Below are 17133 nucleotides of genomic sequence, written 5' to 3'. Positions count from 1 at the left end.
CTTTGGTTGTGATTTGTTGTAGTTCAAAGAAAAAGCTACATACACTCAACAGGAAATTGATACATTAAGGGCTGAGTATGTTGATGACTTCATCCCAATAGATGAAACAGTAGGCTAGCTAGTTTGTGAAATTTTAAATTAAGTGATCTTATAGTTTTATTTTAGTAGCAAAGCTCTACACATTATATTGTCTTTTGTAATACTTTGGTGGAGGATAAATTTCAAATTTGTGAACTAATACTGTTTTATTTGAGGTAAAGATCTTCCTTTCTGGATGAATTACGTAGGTCTTCTTTTCATTTTGAAAATACATCATATATGTCATCAAACATATTTTGGGACATGTATTGAATGGTTTATGACATGCTTTGTGTCATTGCTAATATTCAATGATGCTGCAAATGGTTTTAGTGCTATAGTACATAACGCTATACAGATGTCATGTTTAGTATACCATGACGCTCATTCCATTGTTTATGACACATAATCTGTGTCTTAAATTGAAATAGATGACACGTTTTTTTAATTCAATCACACTTGTTAGGTGTTTGTAGTAGCTATACATGACACGATGCATATGTCATGTTTTGTATACCATGACGCTCATTCTTCTATTTATGACACTCATTACGCGTCTTAAGTGGTAATAGATAACACAAATTCTTAATTCAATGACGCTTGTTAGGCGTCCTTAGAAGTAATACATCACACTCTTTCAACGTCATAAAAAGTATCTTTAATGAAACCCACAAAGATGACGCTAAACCCTTGCATCATTGGCACGTATGTAAAAATTTGTAGTAATGTTTGGTGATTTTGGGGTTCCTTTCCCCACATCCTCAAGGAGCAAAGGAGAAGCAAAGAAACAACCATCCAAGGAGAGAAGATCACAAATCATAAGGAAAGATCCAAGGAGCAAGGGAAGTGACTTGAAGGCCTTGGGTGAATACCTTGTGTAAACAAGGATAAGCTTCAAGGGTAATGAAACTCAAACTCTCTCTTTAAAAAGTCATACTGTTCACCATTCACTACGCTTTGAAGTCATGGGTTTTATAATTGTTTTTTAATGCATGCCTACCTTAAAGTGTTTTATGTATGCTTATGTGTTCAAATGTTCTTGTATGTTCTTAGCTGGGACAAAATTTTTCCTTTAGAATACTTTAAGATATGGTTTGAAAGTCTTTGACCAAAACATATGAATATGACTGAGGAAGAATGTTATAAATCATATTCACTAGAATCATATAGAGAAGTATCACATTGGATAGTAAACATGAAATAAACTATCAACCAAGTAATATGGTCAAGAGTATTGAATTAGAGAAGGATCGTATTGTGTTGTAGTTGTAATTGAATAGGTTCTCCACCCATTTCTACTTAGCTTGGGTAGCCATGACATACTGCTAAGTGTCACTAATGGTTTGTGGAATCCCTAAAGATTTGCAATCACTAATCTCCGTCAAAGGGAGAACTAAAAGTTAGTTGTAATTCACAATCGATTAGTAAGAGTTACAATCACCCACTGCATCACTAATTGGAACCTTATGGATTGTACAACGTGTAAGGATAATATTGAAGAAATATAACTGAGATGGAATAAGCAATTAAATAGTTTAATTGAGTACGGTCAAGATTAACTAACTGATTAATTAATCATACAAAATGATAGTATTGAGTCTTAAATTAGTTTTGGGTTTTGAGGCCCAATGGGCATCGATCATCAAGGCTTATTAAGCTTAAGTTGTATGACAACTTAAACAAATGAGTAACAAACCCATCCACACTAGGGAAGCTGGCCATACAAGAGGAAAGGAAGAAATTTCAAGTTTGCCACTCAATTGTGAGTGAGTATAAAAAGAGATTTATAGCTTTTTCCCCATTATGGTTTCTTTGAGAGAAAAGAGGGAAACATTTCTCTCTCTTTTCTTCTAAGTTAGCCGGCCATCTAGGAGGAGTTTTACTAGCATCAAAATTTCTCATATTTCATCCTTCTTGTCTTCTGTAACTGGTACTAGGTGGAATAACCTTTATATAAAAATTATAATCCACTTGACTGATTAGTCAAGCCTACTAGTCAACTAAGATAGATTTGTTAGTCGATAAATCTAAGATTCAAATACCAATTTCAATTCACAAAAACTGGCCTAGTCAGTAAGGTTGTAGATCATTGCAAGTTATAATGTGTCAAGTGAGCATGACAGTGAGCACATACCATTTAAATGTTCAACAGATATATGTACCATGTCTGTGTATGTGGGATGTGTGACACAATAAACATAACTTGGACACAAGATATTTTTGGCGGAAAAACCCACCTCTGGGTTAAAAAACCGAGGACTCTCCATTGAGTCAAATCCACTAGTGTAAACAAATGTTCATACAAAGACCACACAAGCTCAATTCCTAGATCCCTATTTATAGAGCAGCTTTACCTTTGTGCAACCTTGCCTTACACGAGACGACAGCTTCTCCTGAGCTCATCACCTTGTGGCACTAAGATCAACATGACCAATGACGTGATATGATTTTATGATATGCGCATGAAATATAAATTTAAATGACTAGTCAAATTTTCCAATTAAACAGATGAAAGAAGAATCTAACTTGAATCCAAAAGCTTGGGTTAAAATTGAATTGAAAGTTTAAAACCAGACTAAGACTTAAATGCAAACCTAATAGACAATGATTGGGTGTTTAATGCATGAAGGAGGTTTGTCAGTTAGGGTTCATAGATGGAGAAGATGCAAGCTTCAAGCTTTCAAGCAACTCTCTCTCTCTCTTTCTCTAACAAATAAATTTTGAACCCTAAAGAACAATCTCAAACCCTAGAAGTAAATATACCCAAGGAAGTCAGATTTTCCATTAGCCAACTTATCCCAAGGACACTTGTCGGCTGCAAAAGAGATCTAGGCAGATCAATGGCTAGAAACTGACTAACATAAAAAATGTGTCAGTCAGCCCATGTGGGCTATCTTAATTTGTGTGCCTAGACAGCTAGAAGTCAGCACGCAAAAATGACTAGACAATCAAACTAGACAGATGCAACACTAATAGAGTTATGAAATGCACATGCATGAACAAACCTTTAAGATGAAATGTGCCACGTCTTGAACATTTACTCTAGTAGCACCAACCCATAAACTGAGTATATTCTAAACCTAGATTGAACATATGTGATGGTTCAATTACAATATTTGACAATGAAAGCCAAACACTTAAAGCCAAACTTTACAATCTCCCTCTTTGGCTTTCCTTGACAAAATATCCCAAGCCTATAACTAATTTCACTCAAAACCCACACTCATGTAAACTGAGTATATTCTAAACCTAGATTGAACATATGTGATGGTTTAATTACAATATTTGACAATGAAAGCCAAACACTTAAAGCCAAACTTTACAATCTCCCTCTTTGGCTTTCCTTGACAAAATATCCCAAGCCTATAACTAATTTCACTTAAAACCCACACTCATGAGAACATCAAGCAACAAAAGAAGACCAAGTAACAACTCCTACAAAAGAACAACTTTTGACAAGAACAAGTGAAATTTATCATGGGTAAGGCTTGCAAGATATAAAGCACAACGAAATTTTATCTCCTTTTGTCATGGTAAGACAAAAAATGGAGGAAGATCATACAGAATAGTCAAATTTGATATAAATAAACATGACAAAAACAACAAGAGCATAATGGATACATAATTTGAAATAGAACATGTGGATATGCCTAAGCACAGTGTAGCAACAATGAGACTATCAACAAATAAGCACAAAAAGATGCATGTGTTATGATGGAACTCCCCCATAATGAAAACTCCCCTAGAAATGATGCTTGCAATATGAACAGGCTTTTGAACAAGATTATCACAAAATTTAAGATTTTCACCAATAGACAACCAACAACATAACCACTGGATGAGAATGAACTATAATGTAGCTTGAATATCAATGCTTCCAAAAGATATGTAATTTGAAGAACACAAAAAGTAGACATGCAATGCTGTTCCCAATGGACAAACCTTCAAAGGCATACACAAACATTAATAATGAGATTAACATAAGCTCATAATTTTGCAATGATGTGTCAAGGTATGGGAGAAAGGATTCTGGATAGCCTTCTTAAAAACATAAAACCAAGCATTTAATCTCAAAAGCATTTTCAAAGTTAACCAAGCTTTTAATAATCCATTGACCGTAAGAGACAACACTTCCTACACAATATGGACAATGGACAAGACTCGCAAAAAGTAAGGCATAAGCCTTGAAGGAAAAGCCAACTTTGGTGAAGAACTTTGAGTGAGGCACCAATTTGGAAAGTGCCAAGGCATGACCTACCGGGGGAGGGGGGAGGTGGGGGAGGGGGGAGGGGGGGAGGGGGTGGGGGGATCTTGAGACACTACTCATGACATTGCATGGAAGGCTAAATGAAGGGATTTGCCCATTTGAAAATATATACTTTCTTTTGAAGATACCCCCTTTCACAATACACTCTCCCATTTATTTTTATTTTTTGTTTTGATTTTGGGGAGAGGACAAAAAGAAGAGAATTTGCACATGGTCCAGATTAAAGAGTAAGTAAAGTCATTACCATTCAATGAGGACCAAAGCAATTATAAATTCAAGAACACCACTAGATTTGGATGATTGGAAAAATGATTTTTCAGAGGCCATCAAGATAATAGGGAGAATCTTTGACATCACAGTGAATAATTATGCAAGGATAATCCTAAAAATATCATGAATGTATGACAGTTAAGATGAGCAAATAGAGAGACAAAACGTAGGTATCTGATGAGCATGTTGACAAGACAGACACAACCTGGAAGCATAGCTATTCAAACAATTTAGTTCATTGCAGAAAGACCAATAGACCATCGAAGATCTTCGTACCTTCGATTAACTAGGGTTTTAGTGAATATGTTAGCTAGTTGTTTTTCCATTGGCACAAAGTTTAGTGTAAGAATCTTAGCTTCCACTAGATCTCTAATGTGATGCCTAATGTCAATGTGTTTTGTTCTCAAATGTTGGACCGAGTTCTTAGAGATATCAATACAATAAACAAGAAAGGTGGATTGAGATATACTGAGTCACTAAGCATTTGTTTCATCAACATCAGTTGAGTGCAACAGCTCCCGGCAGCTAAATATTCGGCCTTGGCAGTAGATAAAGAGACACAATTTTGCTTCTTGTTGTGCCAAGCAACCAAATTGTTCCCAACATAGAAAGCTCCCCTTGAGGTACTCTTTCAATCATTATTGCACCCAGCCCAATCGGCATCTCTGTACCCAACCAGGTTTGTGTTGGTGTCATGAATGTATTGAAGTCCATAATCAGTGGTCCCACTCACGTACTTGATGACCTTCTTGATTGCTTATAAGTGAGACTCCTTGGGACAGCTTTGAAACCGTGCACATACCCCAACAGAATATGTGATGTTTGGTCGACTAGCAATCAGGTAGAGTAAGCTTTCAATCATGCTTCTATACAAAGTCTGATCAACATCCTCGCCATTGGAGCCTTTGTGAATTTTCGCACATGTGCTCATGGGAGATCTAATAGCTTTTGAACCTTCAAGGCCAAACTCCTTCACCAAGTTCTTGGCTTACTTTGTTTGAGAAATAAAAATGCCATCATTTTCTTGTTTCACTTGAAGTCCAAGGAAGTAGTTTAATTCACCAACCAAGCTCATCTTCAATTCACTTGTCATCATATCAATAAATTGTTTCACAAGAGAATCAAAAGTAGGCCCAACAACTATGTCATCTACATATACTTGAGCAATCACAACATGAGATTTAACCTTCTTAACAAACAAAGTTTTATCAACACAGCCGCGAGTATAACCATGAGTAAGAATATGGGAAGACAACCTATTATGCCAAGCACGAGGGGCTTGTTTAAGATCGTAAAGAGCTTTCCTCAGTTTGTACAACCCATATAGCTTGTGAGGATCCTCAAAGCCTTTTCGTTATTCTACGTAGACCTCCTCATTAAGATATCTATTAGGGAATGTGGTTTTGACATCTATTTGAAAAAGTTTGAACTTTAAGTGACATGCAATAGCACAAAGAAGTCTGACTGATTTAAGACGAGCAACATGAGCGAAGGTTTCATCAAAATCAACATCTTCAGGTTGAGAGTATCCTTAAGCAACAAACCTAGCCTTATTTCTGATTACATTCCCTGATTCATCAGACTTGTTCTTGTAAATCCATTTTGTGCCAATAATATTAGTGTTCGATGAACGATCAACAAGGGACCAGACTTCATTCATCTCAAACTGATTCAGCTCTCCTGCATGACTAGGATTCATTTTTCATCAGTTAAGGCATCTTTGATATTCTTAGGCTCAATCTGGAAGACATAACAAACATTTGCAACTTCATCAACTATTTGCCTTCGAGTTCTGACGCCTTTGTCAATTGGACCCATAATTTCCTCATCATGATGACCTTTAGCCCACTTTGGCTTGTCCTTGAATAGGACACGAGAATCTTGATCAGTGCTTGATTCACTCTCATTGCCACTTTCTGGCGCCACACTTAACTCACTAGAAGCATCACTGTTATCCTTAGAAAAGAGAAATAACACATCATCATTTTCAGTTGCTAGAGAAGAAGGGATATCAGTGTCATTGGAGCAGAAAATTTATGCTTTATGCCGTTGGTTGAACATAAATCATCAAAGTGAGCATTCTCAAATTTGATTCCATGATCAGCTCTGATTCTTACTAGAGTAGGATGGCTAGACAGAGATTCATTCAACATTACTTTGTACACAGCAAGGAACTGTTGAAAGGTATCAAAATTTTCCCTTAAAAAACATACCCAAGTGAATCTAGAGTAGTCATCCACAATTACCAAGATGTACATTTGCCATCAAGAGATAAGGTCTGAATTGTGCTGTGTTCCTTTCAAGTGAAAATATAAGGATAGTATAATGGCACAAGGAAGGGTGTCGAACCACAGGGACTGATTAAAACTCTACAAATTACTAGCTTTATATGAACCCTCACTAACAATGAAAACGAAAACTGAATTTAGATTTTTGTTTTGGAATCTAAAGTAACTTAAAATGCAATACAAGATAAAGATGAATGATAGATTGATTCAAAAACAATGGGAACGGAACTAGGGATACCGATTTCACCATTACAAGCCAATTCCATGAAATTTAAGTCAAAACACATTCAACTCTCCAATCTGCAACTAGGGTTTGTTTTACTTATTTATGATCATCCATTTGATGTGTGGCTGTGATCAAGTACTCCTAATTTGCTACCTAGTTGTGATGTTCAACTTAGATTACCAAATAAGAATCAATTAAGAACAAGAAAACTTCAAAGAACCAAAGAAATCACATGGCAGGATGTATGCATAGTAGTTTCTTCATTCATCACATGTCTACCAAGATTAAGCATGATGTGTACTATAACCTTGACCAAATAATTCATAAGTAATCATAATGGTGATCAAACATTAAGATTAACAAACAAATTATACTATAAAATCAGTGAATGAAACAAGAACACAGGTTGGTAATTTGAATATTTTAACTTAATAACATAGAATAGGTTTGCAAGGCTACATCGAAATCCCCAGCTATAAACTTAATTACACAACATGAATACATAATATATAAATATCAAGAACAACATGAGTGAAACTAAAGTTCATAGAAGGAACCCCCTTGAAGCAATTATGATGTTGAAATCCTTCAAGAACAGCGCAGCTGTGTGGTTTCTTCGGTGGCAGCGGATGGTGAAGGGAAATAGGGTTTTGTTTCTAGAAGAAAGGCCAAAGAAAGAGAAGAGAGAGATATGGGCGTCCTTAAGGGGAAGCTTATGTAAAAGGGGCTAAAACTCTCAGTTTTATAAGGTTAAAGAGGTTGTTACAGATTGCCAATACATCCCAGTAATTGGGCATTTAATTCCCACATTTTTTGATGTTATTGGTCTTATAAAGAGCCATATTCATCACCATATTCAGTTTCCACTTTTAATTCTTTCTCTAAAATCTGTGGGAGTAGTGATTTTTAACATGTCATGTTTCATTGAAAATATGTGGGAGTAGTCCCTGAGGCAATTGTTGGAAGGTTTAGGTTGTGTTTTGTTTGTTTCGTTTTGCTCGGGGACTAGCAAAAGCTAAGTGTGGGGGAATTTGATAGGAGCATATTTATGCGACTTTGTTAGCTTATTTCCTTGCATTTACTCAATTAGTTTATGTTTATTAGAGTGTTTTAAGCTATTTTCGTGTGTTTGTAGGTTCAAATGACAAAAGTGGCAAGAAAAGGCAATTTGGAGCATTTTAGAGCAGTTTTGGGCTGGAATGGATAGTTTGCGTATGGAGTACAAGGAATGGACGTTTTTGGTGCTTAAAAGGTGCTAGGAATGTGCAAGGAATCAGGAAGAATTAATTAGAGGCTTGGAATCAGCTGCAAACAAGGAGACCTTATCCAAACCTTATCCAAACCACAAGGAGACCTTAGCCAAACCTTATCCAAACCAAACTTATCTTATCTAATCCTAATCTTATCTTACCTTATCTCTAGCTGCAAGGGGGATTCCTTATCATATTAAACCACCTCTTATCTGATTTCTAGGAGTCCTAAAACAATGCTAAGAACTAATCCTTTTCCTCCACAAACAATGCCATGTATTTGCCCTATAAATACACATTGTGCCGCAATTCAGAGAGGGAGATATAGAGAGCCTAAGAGAGAATTTCAGAGAAAAATACAAAGAGTGTCGCAACAAGGAAGGAAGGAGAAGAAGAAGCTTGGTGACGTGACCTGCAATCTGCCATTGGATTGCTAAAGCGTTTCTAGGTGTATTCTATCCTTAGTTTTAATTCAATGTTTATTTTAATTTGGTTTTCAATTATGATGGACATGTGGAATTAATTTCATTTTAGTTAGAGGTGAATTCAAAGCCATGAACATATATGTGATATGAATTGATTTTCTCCAGTTAATGTTTCGTAAAACATGAATGCAATTTACTTATCTGTTTGATTGATAACTTATTCTTGTATGTTGATTAAGGAGGCCTACTTAGTTTGCATGCATGGATTTGATGCTAAAATATAAGGGAGTTTCACCTAATCGTTATGAACTTATATTTATAAGTAGTGGAAGTCACTAGTCATGATTGTGTTAAGTAAATCCATGACAGGAGTATCATGCAGTTCATAGTTACGAATGCCTTGTCAATGCTTATGATTTTCATAGAACTTAATGATCTTTGATAGTATCTCTATCATGCAGTTCATATAGGGAACTTGATAAGAATAATTTGATTGCGTCGCTGAGTCCAATTCAATGAAATTAGGAAAATCTGAGAGTTAATTTGTGCAGTTCACGATTAACTTAGGGTATTGTCATTCATGGTTTATAGGAATAATAACTGGAAATCGATTTGTATGCATATGTGTCATGTGTGGAGATGAACCCTTTAGCTAGCCTTTCACCCTTTAATTCACCCAAATTTTGTATTAACTTAATTTGTTTTCTGCAATCTACTTAGTTTTAGTTAAATTCGTCAAAACAACCCTCATTGAGTATTTTGAGTCTTTTTAGTTTAATTTTCGTCCAAACTTGTTTTTAGTTCATGTTTTGAGTCAAGTGAACTTAGTTTTGTGTTATTTGAGTCAATTTAGCTTGTTTTGAGTTGTTTGAGTCTAGTTTTCTATTTTTGAGTCTAATTAGTGTAGATTAGTATCCCTTCTAATCCCCGGCCTAGAACGATCCCTACCTTCACATACTACAACTATCTAAAGAGGGTTTAATTTGGGTGTTAGTTTATATCACATCACACCTATGGATATATCCCCAAAGATTAGCTAGGTCTTTCACAAGGTTGTAATGTAAGGCTTAGGCTAGGGCTACGAAACAATGGATAGGAAATACTAGAGCTTGGGACATACCAAAGTGTTTTTGTTGCAACCAACAAGCTTTCCTCTTGAATTGATCTTCGTTGTTTGTTTTTGGTGTCCAGGACACACATGCAATAGTGAAGGATTTGGAAACTGCATCTCTTTATTCATTTTCTTCTCTTTTCTTTGTTTTTTTTTTTTTGTTTGAAACTTTTTTGTTTCTTGTCTTGCAATTCCAGCACATGTTACCTCGGTACACGCCACATTCTTGATCTAGCTCAATCTATCTTTGTCTTCATCACTTTGGTATTCCCCAAACTATAAGGTATGGTTGTAATGGGCTTAGATGGGTAGAGTTTGGTGTAGGTGATGAAAGAACTAGGTTAAAAGTGTTTGGCTGCAACAAGGATGAATGAAGTACACAAAGGAATGGGAATTAGGCCTTTTAGTCGTTAAAACATGCATAGCCTAACATTGTCTCAATGAGTTTATTCATAAGTGATAACAAGCACATGGTATCTGCAACATAGGATTATTCTTAGCGTTCAATCAAATAGAAATAATGAGATCATTTGAAATGAAATCGAAAGAAAAAGATTGGAGCAAAAACACTTTAAACCCTCTCAAAGAAGCAAATAGGCTCAAAATAACTCACTAGGGTAGTCTCCACTATTCTTCTTCAATAATTTGGGCATGACAGCTTAATCACCATAATTCAAGAGTAATAACTTTGTGAACTTCAAAAATTATGATATGGAACTTTTCATGATAGCACCATAGTCAGATTGTATACACACCCATCCTATACATTCACATTAGTAAGCAAAAGTAAACTTTAGCCAAAACTAAAAGCAAACAGAAAATTTCAATCCAAAACCCCCAAACCTAAACTAAGCATTGTCTTTTTTGCGTAAAAAAAAAAAGAATGAAATGCAGCAATGCAGGAAGGCAAAGTAAGCATGGAATGAAATAAAACAAAAACTAAAAGACACAAAATAAAAGAAAAGAATACAAACCTAGCTAGGTTGCCTCCTAGCAAGTGCTTTATTTAATGTCTAGGCGAGACATGGTACCATGATAGATGAACGGCTAGGGTGGCAGGAAGTCAAGGTACCTCCGAACCTTAGTTGGAAGAAGTGGTTTCTTTTGAGGGACTTTGAATATGGTGCGTTGAATTTCCACAAGGACTTGATTGTGATGGTGTTTTCGTCTCTTCTTGCGAAGAAGCATATCCTCAAAAATTGTTGAAGATGTGGCTGGAGCAATTATTTCAATGGATGAATGAAATTCGTTCAAGGTAGCAATCTCATCATCTAGCTCCAAATCTTCTTTCTTATGGTGAATCGGCAGCAATGATTCGTCATTCAAGTTCAATTTGTTTTTCTCTTGATATGGCAGCAAATCATCTCCAAAAGACTCCAAAGATGGCACATGTAAAGGTCTAAAACAACATGGAGAATCTGACACAGATTTTGAAAAACAATCAATTGAATTAGAAGATAGAGGAAGAACTTCAAACATTATGTCTAGCACAATTTCTTCAAATGCATCTATGGGTGGCTCATCATGCTTTTGTTTGACAAATCTCCCTAGAAAAGGAATTGGTGGAACGTATGGCTTGGAGGAGTGTAAGGCTCTTCATCTTCGTAAAGCTCAGGAACCTCATGAAAATATGCACAACAAGCTTTGTTTTGTTGTTCCTCTTTCTCTTGTTGATCATCACCACCAGATTGATGTTCATTTAATGCTTAGACAATCTGACCCATTTGAATTACCAGCTTAGTTAGTGCTAAAGAGTGGTTCTGAATAATATTACTCGTTGATTGTTGAAATTGCAAATTGTTTTGAGCGAGTAGCTTCAAAGTGTCCTCCAATGTAGTGTCAAACAATTCTTGCTGTGGTGGAGGTGCAAATGCTTGATTTAGAGCTTGTATGTTGTTCCAAGAGTCATGATGAGAGTTTTTCCAAGCGGGGCTGTATGTATTTGACAATGGTTGCAGTGGCCTTTGGTTAGAGAAACACATGCGGTGTGAGTGTTCTCGGACAAACGTAGGAAACTCATCTCTCATTGGGCAAAATTGAAGAGGATGGCCAGTTTTAGCACATAACGGACATTTACCATACATCTTTGTATACCACTTGAAATCAAACAACCTAAAATGTAAATTAAAAATCTAAAGTAAGAAAAGAAAAATAGATAGGGTTTATAAAGTAAGCAATTATAGGGGACTGAAATTAGTCCCCGGCAACGGCGCCAAAATTTTGTTGTGTTCTTTTCAAGTGCAAATATAAGGATAGTATAATGGCACAAGTAAGGGTGTCGAACCACAGGGACTGATTAGAACTCTACAAATTACTAGCTTTATTTGAACCCTCACTAACAATGAAAATGAAAACTGAATTAAAATTTTTGTTTTGGAATCTAAAGTAACTTAAAATGCAATACAAGATAAAAATGAATGATAGATTGATTCAGAAACGATGAGAATAGAACTAGGGATACCGATTTCACCATTATAAGCCAATTCCATGAAATTTAAGTCAAAACGCATTCAACTTTCCAATCTGCAACTAGGGTTCATTTTACTTATTTATGATCATCCATTTAATGTGTGGTTGTGAGCAAGTACTCCTAATCTGCAACCTAGTTGTGATGTTCAACTTAGATTACCAAATAAGAATTCATTAAGAACAAGAAAACTTCAAAGAACCAAAGAAATCACATGGCATGATTTATGCATAGCAGTTTCTTCATTCATCACATGTCTACCAAGATTAAGCATGATGTGTACCATAACCTTGATCGAATAATTCATAAGCAATCATAATGGTGATCAAACATTAAGATTAACAAACAAATTTTACTATAAAATCAATGAATGAAACAAGAACACAGATTGGTAATTTGAATTCTTTAACTTAATAACATATAATAGGTTTGCAAGGCTACATCGAAATCCCCAACTATGAACTTAATTACACAACATGAATACATAATATATAAATATCAAGAACAGCATGTGTGAAACTAAAGTTCATAGAAGATACCCCTTTGAAACAATTTTGATGTTGAAATCCTTCAAGAACAGCGCGGCTGCGTGGTTTCTTCGGTGGCAACGGATGGTGAAGGGAAATAGGGTTTTCTTTCTGGAAGAAAGGCCAAAGAAAGAGAAGAAAGAGAGCTATGGGCGTCCCCAAGGGGAAGTGATAGGAGCATATTCATGCGACTTAATTAGCTTGTTCTCGTGCATTTATGTTGTGTTTACTTAGCTATTTTAGTGTTTAAGGCTACTTTTGTGTATTTTCAGATTATAAGGCCAAAGTGTGCAAGAAGATGCAAATTGGAGTCTTTTGGAGCGAAAGAGGAATGAATGAGTTGAAGATTTGAAGAAACGACGAATTCCTACTCCAACGATGAATTCTTACCAAAACGAGGAATCCTACTCAAACAAGGTTTCCTACTTGAAGTAGGAAAGTTAACCCTAAGTTTCCCGTTTTGGTAACCTTTTCTAAACTTAAACGTCCGTATTTTCTAGCCACTTTGACGGCCTTGTAGGCACTTTAGGACACAAAACCAAGGCCCTAGCCCAATTACACAACCTTGCCGTGCCTTAACCTTAATTCCCTTCCCTTGCCGTGCAAGGGGGGGGCACTTTTGTCCAATGTTGTGCAATTAAACCCTATTTCCCTCTCCTAACCTAACCCTAGCCGCACCCTTTAATTATTCCCTTTTAATTTCTGATTTTATTTCCTAAATTCTAGCAGCCTTTAGGTGAATTTTAGTTAATAAAAATAAAAGAGGGTTTGAATTTCTAAGCCCTAGGGTTTCCACCATTTAGCCGCACCTTAGGGACCTTTTATTATTTTTCTTTTCATATTTTTCAGCAAAAAAAAATATAATAAAACAAATCAGCCACTAATCCTACATTTTTGCCGTGCCTTCAAGAATCATTCAGCCACCATAATTCATTGACCCTAATTCATTCAGCCGCAATACTTGACCATTCTCCCTTAATTCATTCTTAAGCCGTGACTCCCATTTTACATCCCATTATTAATTAAACCTAATATCCCAAAAATAACAAGCAGCCGTGCATCCCATTATTAATAAAACCTAATACTCCCAAAAATAACATGCTGCCGCAGCCACCTTCACCTATTTTTTCTTCTCTGCCGCCAATCACCATCCATTCCAGCATCACCATCCATTCCAGCATCACGTTCTCAGCCGCATTTTTTCCCCATAAAATTCAGCCATTCAATTCTCCCATTGCCCCCAAAAAACCCGTGCATCCATTCACCCTAATTCATAAGCCGTCACCCCTTATCCACCCTATTTTTTTCCCTTAACAACCGCAATTCTCCCTGATTCAAACCGTGCATTCCCCTTCTAGTCCAGCCATTCTTCCACACCTTCCCCACCATTGCCGCACCACTAAACCTCCATAAATCCATCCCCAACCCAAAATAACATCAAAATCATCCATTTAACCTCACTGCCGCATCAAGGAGAAGAGGAAAGAGGACTTAGACGCGCAGAAATTCAAGTGGATTCGTTGGGCGTTCTAGGTGTAATCCATCATTTGTTCTTTATGTTTAAATTCAATTTTATTTTTCTTGTTGTGAACATGAGAGGCTAAACCCCTATTTAGCTAGGGGGTGATTCGAAACCATGTTTATGCTTGCAATATGATTTGATTACTTTTGGTTGGAATTTCATGAATGATGAATTCAATTTGTTTAACTGCTTGATCGATAACTTATTTATGTATGTTTATTGAGAGTGCACGCTTAATTTTCATGCATGAATATGACGCTAGAATATAAGTGAGTTTCACCTAATAGTTATGAATTTATATTCACAAGTAGTGGAGGTTGCTTATAAACAATCGCGTTAAATGAATTCTTGGCACTAGTTTCATGCTCATCATAGTAACGAATGCCTCGTCAACACTTATAGTTTTCATGATGCTTAATGATTTTTGATTGTATCTTTATTGTGCTTTTCACGTAAAGGACTTTTGGAGAATGTTTTGAATTGCGTTGCGCTAACCCATCCAATTCATTAACTTAAGGAAAACTTGACGGTTAATTTAAGCGGACCTAATTAACCCGGGGTGTTGAGTTTCATAATTCATAGAAAGACCAACTGAAAATCATCTTGTATGCAAGTGTGACATGTGTGGAGAAGAACCTTCTAGCTAGCATTCATCCATATTTTCATCACATTCATATTTACATTCTGCCTTTAAATTACAATTTGTGTATTTAGTTTAATTTCGTCAAAACCTCAATCCCCCTTTACCTTCGTGTCTAATTTAGTTAGATAGTGTCTTAGTTTGTGTTTATAAGTGCTTTGTATTCTTTGAGTCTTTTGATTTGTTTTAGTGTTTTATTGTTTATTTTTGCATTCTTTGAGTCTAGTTTAGTGTTTTTAACGTTTGTTTTACGTTTTTGAGTCATTTTCCAAGTGATTTAGTAATCCCTCCTAATCCCCGGTCTAGAACGATCCCTACTTGCATCTTTACTACAATTGTCACAAGAGGGTTTTAATTTGTGTGCTTAATTAGTTAGCATCAGGAAGCTTATGTAAAAGTGGTTGAAACTCTCAATTTCACAAGGTTAAAGAGGCTGTTACAGATTGCCAATACATTCCAGTAATTGGGCATTTAATTCCCACGTTTTTTGCTGTTATTGGTCTTATAAAGAGCCATATTCAGCACCATATTCAGTTCCACTTTTAATTCTTTGTCAACATTAGCATCCTTATTCAATTCTCCACTTTTAGCACCATTTTGCCTTATTTGTCCTCAACTGAGCTCCAAAATATGATTAGCTGCACACTAACACAAAAGAGGGTAAAATGTAACTAGTTTAACTCAAAAATATCACAAAGGGACTAGGAATTGATGGTATAAATGTATGAAATATATGAGTTATCAAATTGGTCCAACAAGATCCGTATAAATTAATTGAAGATGGTTGGTTGTTTCGATGCCAGTCACTTTCTTGTGAGCCACCCTAGATTGCTTTCCCAATTGACATGGTCCACAAACATATGAGTCAGAAATAGAAAGAGGTGGCAGCCCTCTCACAACCTTATATTTGGACAACTTATTGGGGTCTTTGAAGTTCACATGCCCAAGTTCCTTATGCCACAGAACACTAGCTTCATCAATAGCTTTGTGACACTAGGAGTATTCAACAACTTTAGAGACATGAAGAATCATGAAGAATGTAGCGACTGTCTCCAGATCTCGGGAGTACAAGCAAGTTCTTTCCGTGTTCATCTACAATCTGACACCCTATTTTTGAGAAGCACACTTCATCAGCCACATCATCACACAACTAGATAATGCTAATGAGATTTGATTTCAACCCATCGACATAGCTAACATTTTCAAGCTTAGGTAATCCAGGGATCTTGACATCATTTTTCCCTATGATCTGAGACTTGTCTCCACCACCAAACATAACACCACCGCCAATAAAAAGAGCAATAGATGAGAAAGCCTCATTATCTTCAGTCATATGATGAGAGCACCCATTATTAAGATACCACACATTTGGTTTGGTAAAAGATACAACATTTAGAACAACTAGGCACCATTTTGAGTCATTCTCAACCCACTTCGAACTTAGCTTAATATTTCCAGATGAAGAAGAATGAACAAGCTGAGCAATTCTGTTGATTTCGATGATGAGACGGTCCACCTGATCCTTCAGCAAGTTGGTATTTCCAGAGTACAATTTTCTACATTTTGGATGAATGTGCCCAACTTCACCACAGTGATGACACGTAGGAACAGATCTTGTCTTTGGACAGTGTTTGGCATTCTAAGATACAGGCCTAGATTCTCTCACAAATTTTGTTTTGGTGGGAATAAAACTTGAGCCACATTCTACAAAACCAAGACCACTTTTGTCACCGTGTAGTTTCCCAAAACTAAGCATCTTATCAAATTTTTCAGCTCCAATAGTAAGGCGAATAACTTTATCATTTGCCTCATTCAACTCAAGTAGCTGTTTCCTGTTAGTTTCATGATACATTACATTGTTTGGCTACAACACATGAATTTGATTCGTCAAATTTTCTTGAGATTTTAGCAAGTTTTGGACTTGAGCTTCAAGTGTAAAGATGACATCTTTATCTTTAACTTTGTCATTGCAATTATGAGCTTTCCCATTTAGCTCCTCAACATGAGCCTCAAGATAACCAATCTTTTCATCCAGTTTAATTCTGACTAGAAGAAGATACTT

At 36.1% G+C, this 17133-nt stretch overlaps 1 pseudogene; it reads right to left on the bottom strand.

Moving 5' to 3' along the window:
• Window positions 1-5018: 5018 nt before the first annotated feature.
• LOC148690541 (secreted RxLR effector protein 161 pseudogene) lies at window positions 5019-5708 on the bottom strand (annotated as a pseudogene).
• Window positions 5709-17133: the final 11425 nt, after the last annotated feature.

This window comes from Pyrus communis, chromosome 15 (assembly GCF_041283825.1).
Source record: "Pyrus communis isolate YQ-2024b chromosome 15, ASM4128382v1, whole genome shotgun sequence".
Lineage (NCBI taxonomy): Eukaryota > Viridiplantae > Streptophyta > Magnoliopsida > Rosales > Rosaceae > Pyrus > Pyrus communis.
The sequence above is the reverse complement of the archived record's forward strand: the minus strand, read 5'-3'. Positions and strand labels throughout refer to the sequence as shown.